Genomic DNA, 12,250 nt, shown 5'->3' on the forward strand with positions numbered 1-12,250 from the left:
AATATGTTCAATCCATAATCAAATGAAAATGTTTCAGGACTGGTGCCAGAAATTATTCCTGAATTAGCACCTAAATTTAGCCAACTGGCATTCTATTTTAAGAATTATTCAAGTTTTTGAAATGAAGGATTTGCCTTTTAATGAGGAAACCATAATTTTATTGTAAACATGGAACACGTTGTCCTTGACTCTGAATGTACTAACTTCCATAAGATGAAGGAGATGACATCATTAGCTACCTATTGTACAACCAGCAGTGAGGAGAGAAATTGTTCATAAAAAAAGAATATTGTCTTAGAATACTGGTAATTGTTACAAAAATTATTGATAAGAAAGGTCCAGTTTTGTCATTAAGAGCTGAAGAATTACAAAATATAAGCAGTGTACCAAGAAAGTCTCTTAAACTATTGATTATTATGGGAAGACATCTAAAAGTTTGGTAAAGGATGTAGTGTTCTTACATTTTATTTCCATAAAGATTATAAAGTTTACTTGGAGCAGCATTTGCTATTAATTGAACAATCTGATGGTATTACAAATATTTAATATTAATGTTATTTAAAAAGTTAGGGTATTTTAAATGCAGTTCAACACAACCAGAGACAGTTGTAACTAAAATTCTGTAGGAATATTATTGTACGGCAATAGAGTCCTCATTTATTTAACAGATATTATTATTTGACCATTATATGTCAGATATTATTCTAGCTGTTGAGGCTACAACTATGAATAAGAGGACCATAATATCTGCTTTCCTGAAGTGTACAGTCTAGTGAAAATTATAAAGAAATAAATGAGCAGTTAATGCAACATGGTGATAAGGTTCCGGCATAGTGTGCCTAGAAGATGAGTCCATAAGAATATACTTTTCATATTAAATAACTTTTAAACAGACTGCTATTAATTGTTCTAATTCTCTATGTGGATTCCAGCTTTATTAATTCTAATAGTACCTACCCTTTGCCAAGCACTTTTTAAAGTTCTTTACATTGATTCACCTATGTAACCACACCAATGGTTGTTTGAAGAAGTAGATGGTATTAGTCATATTTCGAGAGACTGAAGCTGAGGGGGGGCAAAACAGCTTCCCCTGGTCACATTTTGGCAGCTATCTGATAGAACCAGTGATCTTCACCTTATGTTACATAAGCTCTCTGAGTCAGTTCTAACATGTGGTAGAATAAGTACAGTCCTTTGACTGACCAAAATTTTTATTACAAAGACATTTCATTGTAAAGATTTTGTACAAAAATAATTTGCTTTATTTATTTTTTGTTTTTTTATTAAAAATTTTTTTCTAAAGATTTTGTCTATTTATTCATGAGAGACACACAGAGAAAGGCAGAGACATAGGCAGGAAGCCTGATGTTGGACTCAATCCCAAAACCCTGGGATCATGACCTGAGCCAAAGGCAGACTCTCAACCACTGAGCCATCCAGGTGCCTTGCTTTATTTTAAAAATAAGCTTTTTTTAAGACAAATGTTTTAGGTGTCTATTGCTCCATAACATATTATTTCCAAACTTAGTGACTTAAGACCATAAACTTCTATTATCTCACTTAGTTTCTGAAGCCAGGAATATGCAAGCAGCTTAGTTGGGTGGCTCTCCATCAAGGTTTCTGAAGTAGTTGCAGCTATGATGTCAACCAGGGTTGAAGTCTCATCTGAAGGGTTGGCTGGGCTGCAGCATCCATGTTGAAGCTCCCTCATGTGGCTGTTGGCCAGAGGCTTCAGCTCTTTACTACAGGGACCTTTTCAATTGCTGCTCAGGATCATGGCAGTCAGCTTCTCTCAAAGCACACAATCAGAGAATGTATGACAAGACACAAACTACAGTGACTTCTATAACCAAATCCAGAAGTGATTGGGGTCAGGGTTGAACCAGCAAAGAGGAAATGCACAGTAACTTGAATAGGGAAAGTTTAATATAAAGGATCCATGAACCATAGTACAAAACTAGGATAATGAGAGATTAGCTACGAAATAAAAAGAATTCTGAAAAATGTAGGACTAGATGAATTAAGGAACAACCATGACCTCTAGGACCCCTCAGAAAACACTCAAAGAAGAGACCCTTCCTCAGGACTGAGATACACTCCTTGCTGCAAAAGGTGTGACCATGTCTCACTGAATGTCAGAGAAGTCTGCATGGTTTTGCACTGTGGAACTTGCTAGAAATCTGTTTTCTGGAACATGGTGGAAATCTACCCCTAAAGTTTCTGAGTAAAACTTTTTCTGGACTAGAAAGACACTACAGACACTCAGAAGTCACCTGCTCTTGAGGAACTTGGTGCTAGAGAAGTTGGCCTTATTGTAGGAGATGGGAGTGAGAGAACCACAGGTGCTTGAGGAGCCTGCCAAGTGAGCCTTTCGGAACAAGGGAGAGAAAATCTTTTCCTTCGGCAAAGTCTCTACAGTGCCCTCTATTGACAAAGTACCCGGTGGCAAAGGAAGAATATTTAAAGAGCAGAATACATTTTCATCAAACAGGCAAAAAAGGTGGCGTTGGAGCTGAGAAGCAATAAATCAATAGCACAATAACACAGTTATATGCCATCAGTGCTGCCATAATTTTTAGGCCACACAGATTATTTCTGGTGCACTCTGAAAGGGGCTTATGAAAGGATGTGAATACCAGGAGGCAGCAGTCATTGAGGATCATCTTGGAGGCTGGTTGCCACAGTCTCCACTCCAGTACTCACTAAGTCACATCCCTCCCATATATAAAATACACTCATATTAGTTTCTTATCACTGCTATAGTAAATTACCACAGACCTGGTGGCCTAAGACAACACAAATTCATCTTACAGTTCTGTAGTTCAAAAGTCTAGGATCAAGGTGTCAGCAGGAAAAATGTGACCCTTTTTGAAGGCTGTAGAGGAGAACCCCTTTCCTTGCTTATTCAAGTTGTTAGCAAATTCAGTTTCTTGAACATACAGGACTGCTGTTCCCTGTTCCTTGCTCCCTGTCGGGTAACCCACCCCAGATTCTACAGCTGTGCAAAATCTTTGGCTCATTTTCTTTTTCTTCTGTCTTCAAAGTCAGCAACAGTCCATGGAGGTTTGATGTCCTTCTGCAACTGTTCATATTCGAGACAGAGGTCATGGGAGGCCATCTTGGACGCTAAGTCTTGGGAAAATTTTTTTTTCTGGTTATTATTCTTTAAGGAATTGTGAATATCCCTCCAAGGAAACAGCAATCACAAAATTACAGTTGAAATGAGTTTGCTTCCTAGTTTGAAAAATAAATAGCTTGGTTGCATGATTTATAATGGGATTTTCATAACTGCCCAATAAACGTAATGATACACCTAGCACGTGAAAGATATGTTTTGATGTTAGGAGTTATAAACACATTATGAAAGAAAACTTTTATGAAAAGTATTAATGAATTTTAGAAATTAGTTTAGTTAATCTGACTAACTTAGGAAAACATACTGAATAACTTCTAATTTATTGGCCTGTGAGTTTTAAAGGTTTGCTTCTTCACATACTTCTTAGTTTTAATTTATTGCAAAAACACTTCCCTGCCAGAAACTACTTTAATTGTATTCCTCTATCATTTACAAATTACTCCCAATTCAAGCAGCGAAAAGTTTGTAGTTGTAGACTATTTTTCACTTACATATTCCTTTTCACATGATTCCATCCAGCAGATAGTGACCATCATATTTAGTGAGCTTTAGAGAGCACAGCATATCAGATTCATTTGAATAATGGATTATATATGATCATGAATGATGGATGCATATGGGAAATTAACATAAAGGAAAAGCCAAAGACAATCATGGGGAGATAATTAAAAAAAAGAAAAAACATGATCATTTGTAATTATTGAAACTACCATGTTGCTGCAACATTTTCAATACCTTCCAAATATCAGTTAGCCTAGAGCACCAGTTATCACTATTTTTTTAATATTTTATTTATTTATTCATGAGAGACACAGAAAGAGGCAGAGACATAGGCAGAGGGGGAAGCAGGCTCCCTGTGGGAAGCCTGATGTGAGACTCAATCCCAGGACCCAAAGACCGACACTCAACCACTGAGTCACCCAGGCACCCCACTATTTTTTTTTTTTTGGAAGACTCAGTCTCCTTTGAGAATATCGTTAAGAGCTATGATTGCTTTTCCTTCCTAAAATGCAGACATATGTAATTCATGCAATCCATGCATCTCCTGAAGCCGTAAGTAGAATATATTGTACTTTCATATGCCATGAGCTTCAGGTTTAAAATTATTGAGTGTGAGGAGGATCACTTATGGTAACACTTACTTCCTTGTGATAATTATGGTTGAGAGAGAATCTTTTTCTTTTTCAAGTAGCCTCCACACCAGTATGGAGCCCAACACAGGGCTTGAACTCACAACCCTGAGATCAAGACCTCAGGTACGATCAAGAATCAGATGCTTAACCAACTGAACCACACAGGTACCCTGAGAGAGATTATTTTTTTAAGGCTGAAATGTACTAGAATACAACACAATCCTTTACAATAAAAATTAGCCTCTGCATGAATAGTAAACTGAGCAGATTATGGGATACTAAATATTTTATCTTTTATTGGCCAGACAGCTCAGATTTCTTATGTTAGAGGCATACTCTGCCTGTGGCATCGAGAACATTTCTACATTATCATATACATATACTTACTAATTACCCAGTTTATTCTACTCATGTAGAAATTAGGCTGGGCAGATTAAGCTAAACTTCTTTTAGAGGTTTCATGTATTTGTAGAGTCAGAAATTTCCAGAATGTCAGTTCACATTCCTCTAGGTACAGTTTGCCTGATAGGCAGCACGGAAAACCAAAAAAGCATGGAATAAAATGAAAAAAAAAAAAAAAAAAAACAAAGAAACAAACAAACAAAAAATGTTACTGGATCCAGTTACGATGGCATTAGCTTTTTGAGAGAAAATTCTCCCAGGAAAGAAAGTGTGTCATAAAGCAAGACAAGCCAGGGCAGAGTTTTGTACATTCCAGTGAAAGTTTTCAGGCAGTCCTGTCCACGGATGTACCCATAAAGGATGTGACCCAGGTGAGACTTACCTGCTGAAGGCAACTAATCCACAATGAGCAAATTATCCTCCCCTGAGGGGCACGTTATAATGTCAGCCACATGCTTCAGAAAGAAAACAATCATGTATTCCTAGAAGAGGAGGAAACCAGGGGCTAGCGGAGGCTTGCCTGGAAATGGAATTGAAATATAAGCTGAGAATTTTTAGTTGATTTAGGATGGAAGGGTGTTCCAATTAGGTTACTAAATGCTTCTGACAAGCAACAGATTCTAATAAGGGAACAAGAGTGGCCTCGCACAGAAAAGAATGTAACCAATTTTGGCACTTTAATGTGCCTTCAGGAGATGAGTAGTGGAGAAGAACTAAAATCGGGACTAATTTGGTTCAAATATGGCGTAGAATAGTTTAAAAATATTGAGTAAGATTAATGGCCATCAAAATAGAAAATATTTCTTCTTCATTTCCCCAACTACCTTTCTCCTTCTACACAGGTGTGCATATACACACTGCACCCCTTCTCTGATACACACACTTCCATATATTCATGGAGGCTGCACAGAACTCATAGTTTGGGGAGAATGCCTAAAGATGGCACAAAAAATTGGACCTCCAGTTACCAAATCCAAAAGAGAATCCATTGCTTGCTTCCACATAATATGTTTATTTATAGGTGACAAAAATAGAAAGGAACCACCTTATCATGCCATTGAACATGGGTGCAAGTATATAAGCAAGCGAAAGCGAAGAAGGCATGTCTGTGCCTCAGAAATTTCAAATGCTGTTTTGTAGCTGCAGTGATAGATTACATGAAGTAAATTGTCCATTGAATAAAAATGCCATTCTTTTTGAGACACAGGGCTTGGCATTTTTGGCTTACTTATTTTTTAGTAAAGCTGAAGATATAATTTAAAAATCAGTATGCCTAAGTCAAATGGATGACAGATAAGGGATCATAATGTGGGCGTTAACATTCCAGCTCTGTTTTGACACTGTCGAGTATAAACCACAAATGGCTCAACAGGTAATGTTCATAATGGCTGACCTTTATATCAACTTTTTCCTTTCTGTTTACTTGGTATAAATATATACTTTCTTAATGATGAGTCGTCTCTTAAAGAGCAAGTTATGGCAGTGAGAGAAAAACAGGACAATGAAGTTAACTTGCTAATATGGGGTTACTAAAACAGTTGCTTTGGGTATATTAAATTTCCATTTTACTTTTATCATCAAAGTTCTGGCTGTTTCATAATGAAAACAAACAAACAAAAACAACAACAAACAATCCAGACCAATTCAGATAGATCTGTGTAGATTTAGATACAGATATGATTATGCATATATATGCATATATATGTGCACAACACAGTTAAACATGCATCAGTTGCTCATATTAAATTTAATTATAAGAATCAGAAGTCTCCTTACAATTTAAACATAAGGAAAAACATACCTATATTATGCATCCACGAACCTTGGAATTACCTAGTTTATCAGCTAAAATCTCTAAAATATGGTGGGTTTCCTATGTATCAGATTATAGTCAAATAGGTTAGGAGGAAAGCCATAGTCACAAACCTCTTCAAGTCAGTCCCTTTCTCTACTTTGGCCCGTGAATGGGATGGTGGGAGAGAAGGCTCTTAACATTTTTAGGCACCCTTTTGTCCAGATGACAGACTCTTTGAGTGGCTGACTTCTATCAGTCTGAGATCTTTATTGAAAAACTTCCAGCTGCATCCTTGAATTAGTCTTGACCAAGATGTACTGGCAGCCTTGTATTTGTTTCCTTAAAGCCACTTTTTACTTTGAGGATTTTTTGCTCACCCACCCTGGGCACTCCATAGTTCCATTAAATTTTGATTAAAATACACCAGTTTTTTTTTTTTTAGCTTATTTCTCTTTTTCAATACCTTATACATACTTAAAAGAAGACAATTGGCAGTGTCAAGGTTTCTTCCTGGAATCTCCTTAGCCAAATCTACAAGTTTTGAAGTGCTTCTTGCATTTTGTGAGTTAATACAGGTGGCAGTCTCACTAGTTTTTCTGCTGCTACTTAACTGACTTCTGTTTTCTTCCAGCCTACAAAGCAGTTTCCTTACTACCTTTCCAGGCACCACTGAACAGTCTTGTTGCTGTTTTTCCAGGCTCTTTCTGCTCCCTACTCCTAAAGACAAATTCACATATTTTAGGTTTTGTTATAGGATCGCATTGCCAGTATGTATCAGTTTCTGCATCTGTTGTTTCTTGTGTACAAACACTGCAAAATGACTGACCTAAAATAACTATTTAATTTTCTCATGATTTTGTGAGTTAGGCTTTTTAAAAAGGCCCAGCCAGGATGCCTGAGGCATCTGTTCAATTGCTTGGTCATCTGCAGTCTGGCTGAGATGGTTAGCTTTCTTCCCTCCCTTAGTCACCCAGGAAAAATCGGTGGGGACTAGAGGACCCAGTGTAGCCTTATTTAAATGGTGCTGGCTGTTGGTAGGTTTTCCTTGGTTCTTCATGTGGCTTCTTTCCCTCTGTGGCTTTCATCACTGAGTAGTCTAACCTGAGATTCTTTACCTGGTGGCTGGTTTCTAAAAAAAAACAAAAATGAAAGTTACTTTTAAAATTTTTCTAAAAAAATTTAAATTCAATTTGCCGACATATAGTATAAAACCCAGGGCTCATTATATCATGTGCCCTCCTTAATGCCTGTGACCCATGAAAGCTTCTTTTAAAGGTGAGGCTAAAAAGTCATAGAGAATCCTTCCTTCTGCCTTCTAATGATGGGAACAGCCACAGGGTTGGCCCAGATTCAAAAGAAAGGATACAGGCTAGGTTCTTGGTGGGAAGAAGTGGATTTTGGTGACCTACAGGGGCAATATGCTGCATATAGCTCTTTCAGTTAAACTTCAGCATAGACAATTGTTATCATTACTCATTATAAATACATAGACTCTCAGTATATAGTATCTATGTACTGAGTATCTATGTCTAAGGTCAAGTTTAATAGCACACGTGTTTATTAACCTACATCTCCATAATTTACCTACACCATACACATAATGCATGGTAAAATATGAATCATATGCACGTTAGAGTTCTGGATATCACTCCCCACATGTGGCTAATGGGAGAAATTTTAAATTTTTATAAATTTAAATTCACATTTAAAGCTTCCTGAATTAGGTATTAGGACTTTTTAACGTATGTGTGGAATAACCTGGATGGTTCAACTGTTGCAACTGTAAATTTCATGACATCTAAACCCAGATCAAAGGTTTCCAATGAAAATTCAGTCTCCAAATTGACTTGTGCTTTAAGTGGCTACTAGAAATTTGAAATTATCTCTGTGGCCTGCATTGTATTTCTTTACTTCTTTCTAGCTGATCAAAAGGTGAGCAATTTTGGAGGGGAGTGTTAGAATATTGAAATTCAGTGATGATTGTACAGTTAGAAGAGAGGACAGATATTTAAGAAGGATAATGCATAGGAATGTTAAAGATATCATAAAGCTGAAACAAAGGTTTACATTTAGAAGAGGATTTGTGGGAGATAAAACGTGTTTTGAAACTATTAAAAAAAAAGAGAACACTTTTATTATAACGGAGTGTTTTGAAGCCACACAAAAAAAGCCTGTACTTGATTATCAAATTTTTATGTTTCTTTCTTTTCTGTTTTACTAGCTGTTACAGGAAATATTTCCACTTAGAAGATGTTGCTCAGTTAATTATTTTATATAAATGTGGGGGCAGTATGTTGATAGGATTTTTCAATCTTTAGGTGTCTAAGAAAATCTTCAAAGATTATCCCAAAAATCAAATATTGAAAGAAAGCTTTTGGTTATAACCAGTCCTTTAGGCCAAAGAAAACTATATTCGGTGTATATATAATAATATAATATATATTTACTTCAGTATTTTTAGTTAATTAATTTTTCCTTATCTTTGGCCTCTGTATTATTTTAAAAATATATTACAATAACTTCAAATGCCAAACCTCTAAAATGAAAATAAATAATTTTGAGAGAGTGCCTCCACATAATGTGAGTGATCCATCACTTTTTGGTAACTGATACAGAAAAGCATTGTTAAACATTTGTTATAATGTAGTTTTTTATGGATATATTGTTTGAAATCATATTGTCTAGAGAGAAATAAAATTATTTTATTTGTCTACAGATAAATAAAGTAATCACTTGGCCTTTTTGTAACAAATATATAGGGGTGAGGAAGGATGTTTCAAAACTAGTAGTGGACAGAAGGTAGTAAATATATATACTGGACTTCTTCTTTCTCCTTCTCCCCTCATCCTCCTCCTCCCTTTCCTTTCCCCTCATCCTTCTATTTTGTACTTTGAAACATTTTTTCACTTGTCTTTTGGTTACTGGAAAAGATGGAAATTTTTTGATGGGTTCGAGACAGTAGTTGGAGTCTTTTGTTTTCAAAGACATTTGCCATTTGATAACTCATGATGAGCAATTTAGTGTCACCTTGCATCTTTTATGTTAAACATAGGATTAAGAATTGTTACAGTTGTCCATATAATAGATTCAGGGATTCCTCTGGCTTTTGAAAAAGCAGTTGATGAAAAATGATTTCTGTGGAAATGAGAATGGTTCATTAATTGCCTTGGGTCTCCACTTCACTGCCCTACACCTTGAGCTGCAGGGAAAGTGGAGAGCTCTTGATAAAGTGTCAACATGGAAAGAGATGTACAGACCTTTGGACCTGTGATGCTTTGCTCAAGTCTTGACCTTCCCATTGCACAAAACAGTTCTCTAAATGATCTGAGAAGAGAAATTCTTCTACAGACGAGTAGACGACAGTAATTATTAAAGTGCAACTTTATGTGACTTTAAAAAAACAACCTATGTAATTTCCTATATTTTCCTTGGTTATGAAGCCATAGTAGCATTTATATATAAAAGAATATTTAACTGTGGCAATTTAAAAGAATATATCTGAACCTGAAGTTCAATAGCAAAGTGAAATGAAGTATTGCACTGAAGTATTCCTTGAATATGCATATCTTATAAAATGATCTGCCCTAAGAAATGGTATACAGAAAATAGCTTTATAATTGATATATAAAATAGTTTTAAAGTTGTATATTTCAGGGGCACCTGTGGGACTCAGTCTGTTAAGTGGCTCAGGTCATGATCTCAGGGTTATGAGACTGAGTCCTGTGTCCGGCTCCATGTATCCTGTGGGGAGTCTCCATGAGATTCTCTCCCTCTCCCTCTGCCCCTTCCTCAACTTGCAAGCACACTCTCTCTCTAAAATAAATAAATAAATCTTTAAAGTTGTATATTTCATAGTTCACTAATTATTTAAACAAAGTTAACCCAGAACACAGTTTGAGGCAATGTCCTAAATTTTCTTTCTAAATGAAGTAGAGTTGACATAATAATGTTATACTAGTCGCAGGTATATAACATAGTGATTTGGAAGTTCTCTATATGATGCAATACTCACCACATTAAGTGTAGTTACCATCTGTCACTGTACTGAGTTATTATAATATTATTGATACATATATATATCTTATATATATATACCTGTATCTTTCATCCCTATGACTTATTTATTTATAACTGAAGGTTTTTACCTCTTAATCCCCTTCACCTATTTCACCTCTCCACTTTCTCCCCTTCAGCAATCACTAGTTTGCTCTGTATTTATGAATCTGTTCCTGTGTTTCCTTGTTTGTTTTGTTTTTTAGATTCCACATATAGGTGAATTTGTCCTTCTCTCTCTGACTTATTTCAATTAGCATAATTTCCTCTTGGTTCCTCCATGTTGTTGCAAATGACAAGATTTCATTATTTTTTATGGCTGAGTAATATTCTGGTGTGTGTATGTGTGTGTGTGTGTGTGTGTATGTATACATCTTTATCCATCTATAAATAGACACTTGGGTTGCTTCTTTCTGTATCTTGGCTATCGTAAATAATGATACAATAAACACAGTGGTACATATATCTTTTTAAATTAGTGTTTTTATTTTCTTTGGATAAATATCCAGAAGTGGAATTGCTGGGTTTATATAGTTCTGTTTTCTAATTTTTTGAGGAAATTCCAAACTGTTTTCCACAGTGGCTGCATCAGTTTGCATTCCCACCAACAGTGCACAAGGGTTTCCTTTTCTCTATATCCAGGAAATACTTAGTATTTCCTCTTTTGATACTAACCATTCTGACTGGTGTGAGGTGATATCTCTTTGTGGTTTTGATCAGCATGCTCCTGATAGTGATGTTGACATCTTTTCACGTCTCCGTTGGCCATTTGTATTTACTAACCTGAATTGTCATTTGAACCAGAATGTCCCAATTCCTGCTCTTAATTGGATAAATGAGAACAGATTTCATGGGTTATGATGTTAATAGTTTATATTTAAATATTTGCAGCATACTTTAATATATATTGCCTCATTCAACTTTATAGAGCCATTCCAACTGGCTCACTGTGCAAATGTTTTAATCAATTACTGATATTATTACTTAGAATCATAAAAACTTGTATAGAATATTGTGAATGACAAGTATGTATGATCCTGTTATATTTAAATCATTATCATAGTCAATCAATTAAGCAAAGAGCCATCTAAAACTTAAATATATGCTAGACTTTTACAAAAGTCCTGGCTTTTTTTTTCCCCAAAATTCATCAAAATCCCTTCTCAGACCCAATTCATGACTAGTATCCTCTATCAGAACCTATATACAACTCATTCTGAGAGCTACCAAAATCATCCCCTTCATCTGAATCACCTCCAGTCAAGGAGAAAAAGTGCTCCATTTTTGGATTCTAGGAAACTTTCTGAGAGCTGAATGAACAGAATATGTTGTAAAAGACATTGTTATGGTACAAAAACAGTGATAATTTCATAAAGATCTTAACTAGATCAAATTTCACATTATCATTATCATAAACACACAATTTTATGTTCAGTTGTTTCCCAAATTTAAGAGACAAAGTATGACACATTGGAAGAATAGTTGAGTGGGGCAGGAGACAGGTTATCATTTTCAATTTTATTATTGTGAAATCCTTTATTTTTGATGAATCTAGTTTATGTTTCAGATTTTTTTTTTGTCTGAATCCTATTGCCTATAGGAAAGTTTCTTCCACAGAATACTGGAGAATAAAAAAATTGAAATTATTGTATTTCAAGTTTCAAAATGGAAATCTGGTCACAAAATGGAAGTAATTGGAGGAGTAGTTCTTCTTCTTTCAGACTGATGAAA

The sequence above is a fragment of the Nyctereutes procyonoides genome, unplaced genomic scaffold, assembly GCF_905146905.1.
Source record: "Nyctereutes procyonoides isolate TBG_1078 unplaced genomic scaffold, NYPRO_anot_genome, whole genome shotgun sequence".
Lineage (NCBI taxonomy): Eukaryota > Metazoa > Chordata > Mammalia > Carnivora > Canidae > Nyctereutes > Nyctereutes procyonoides.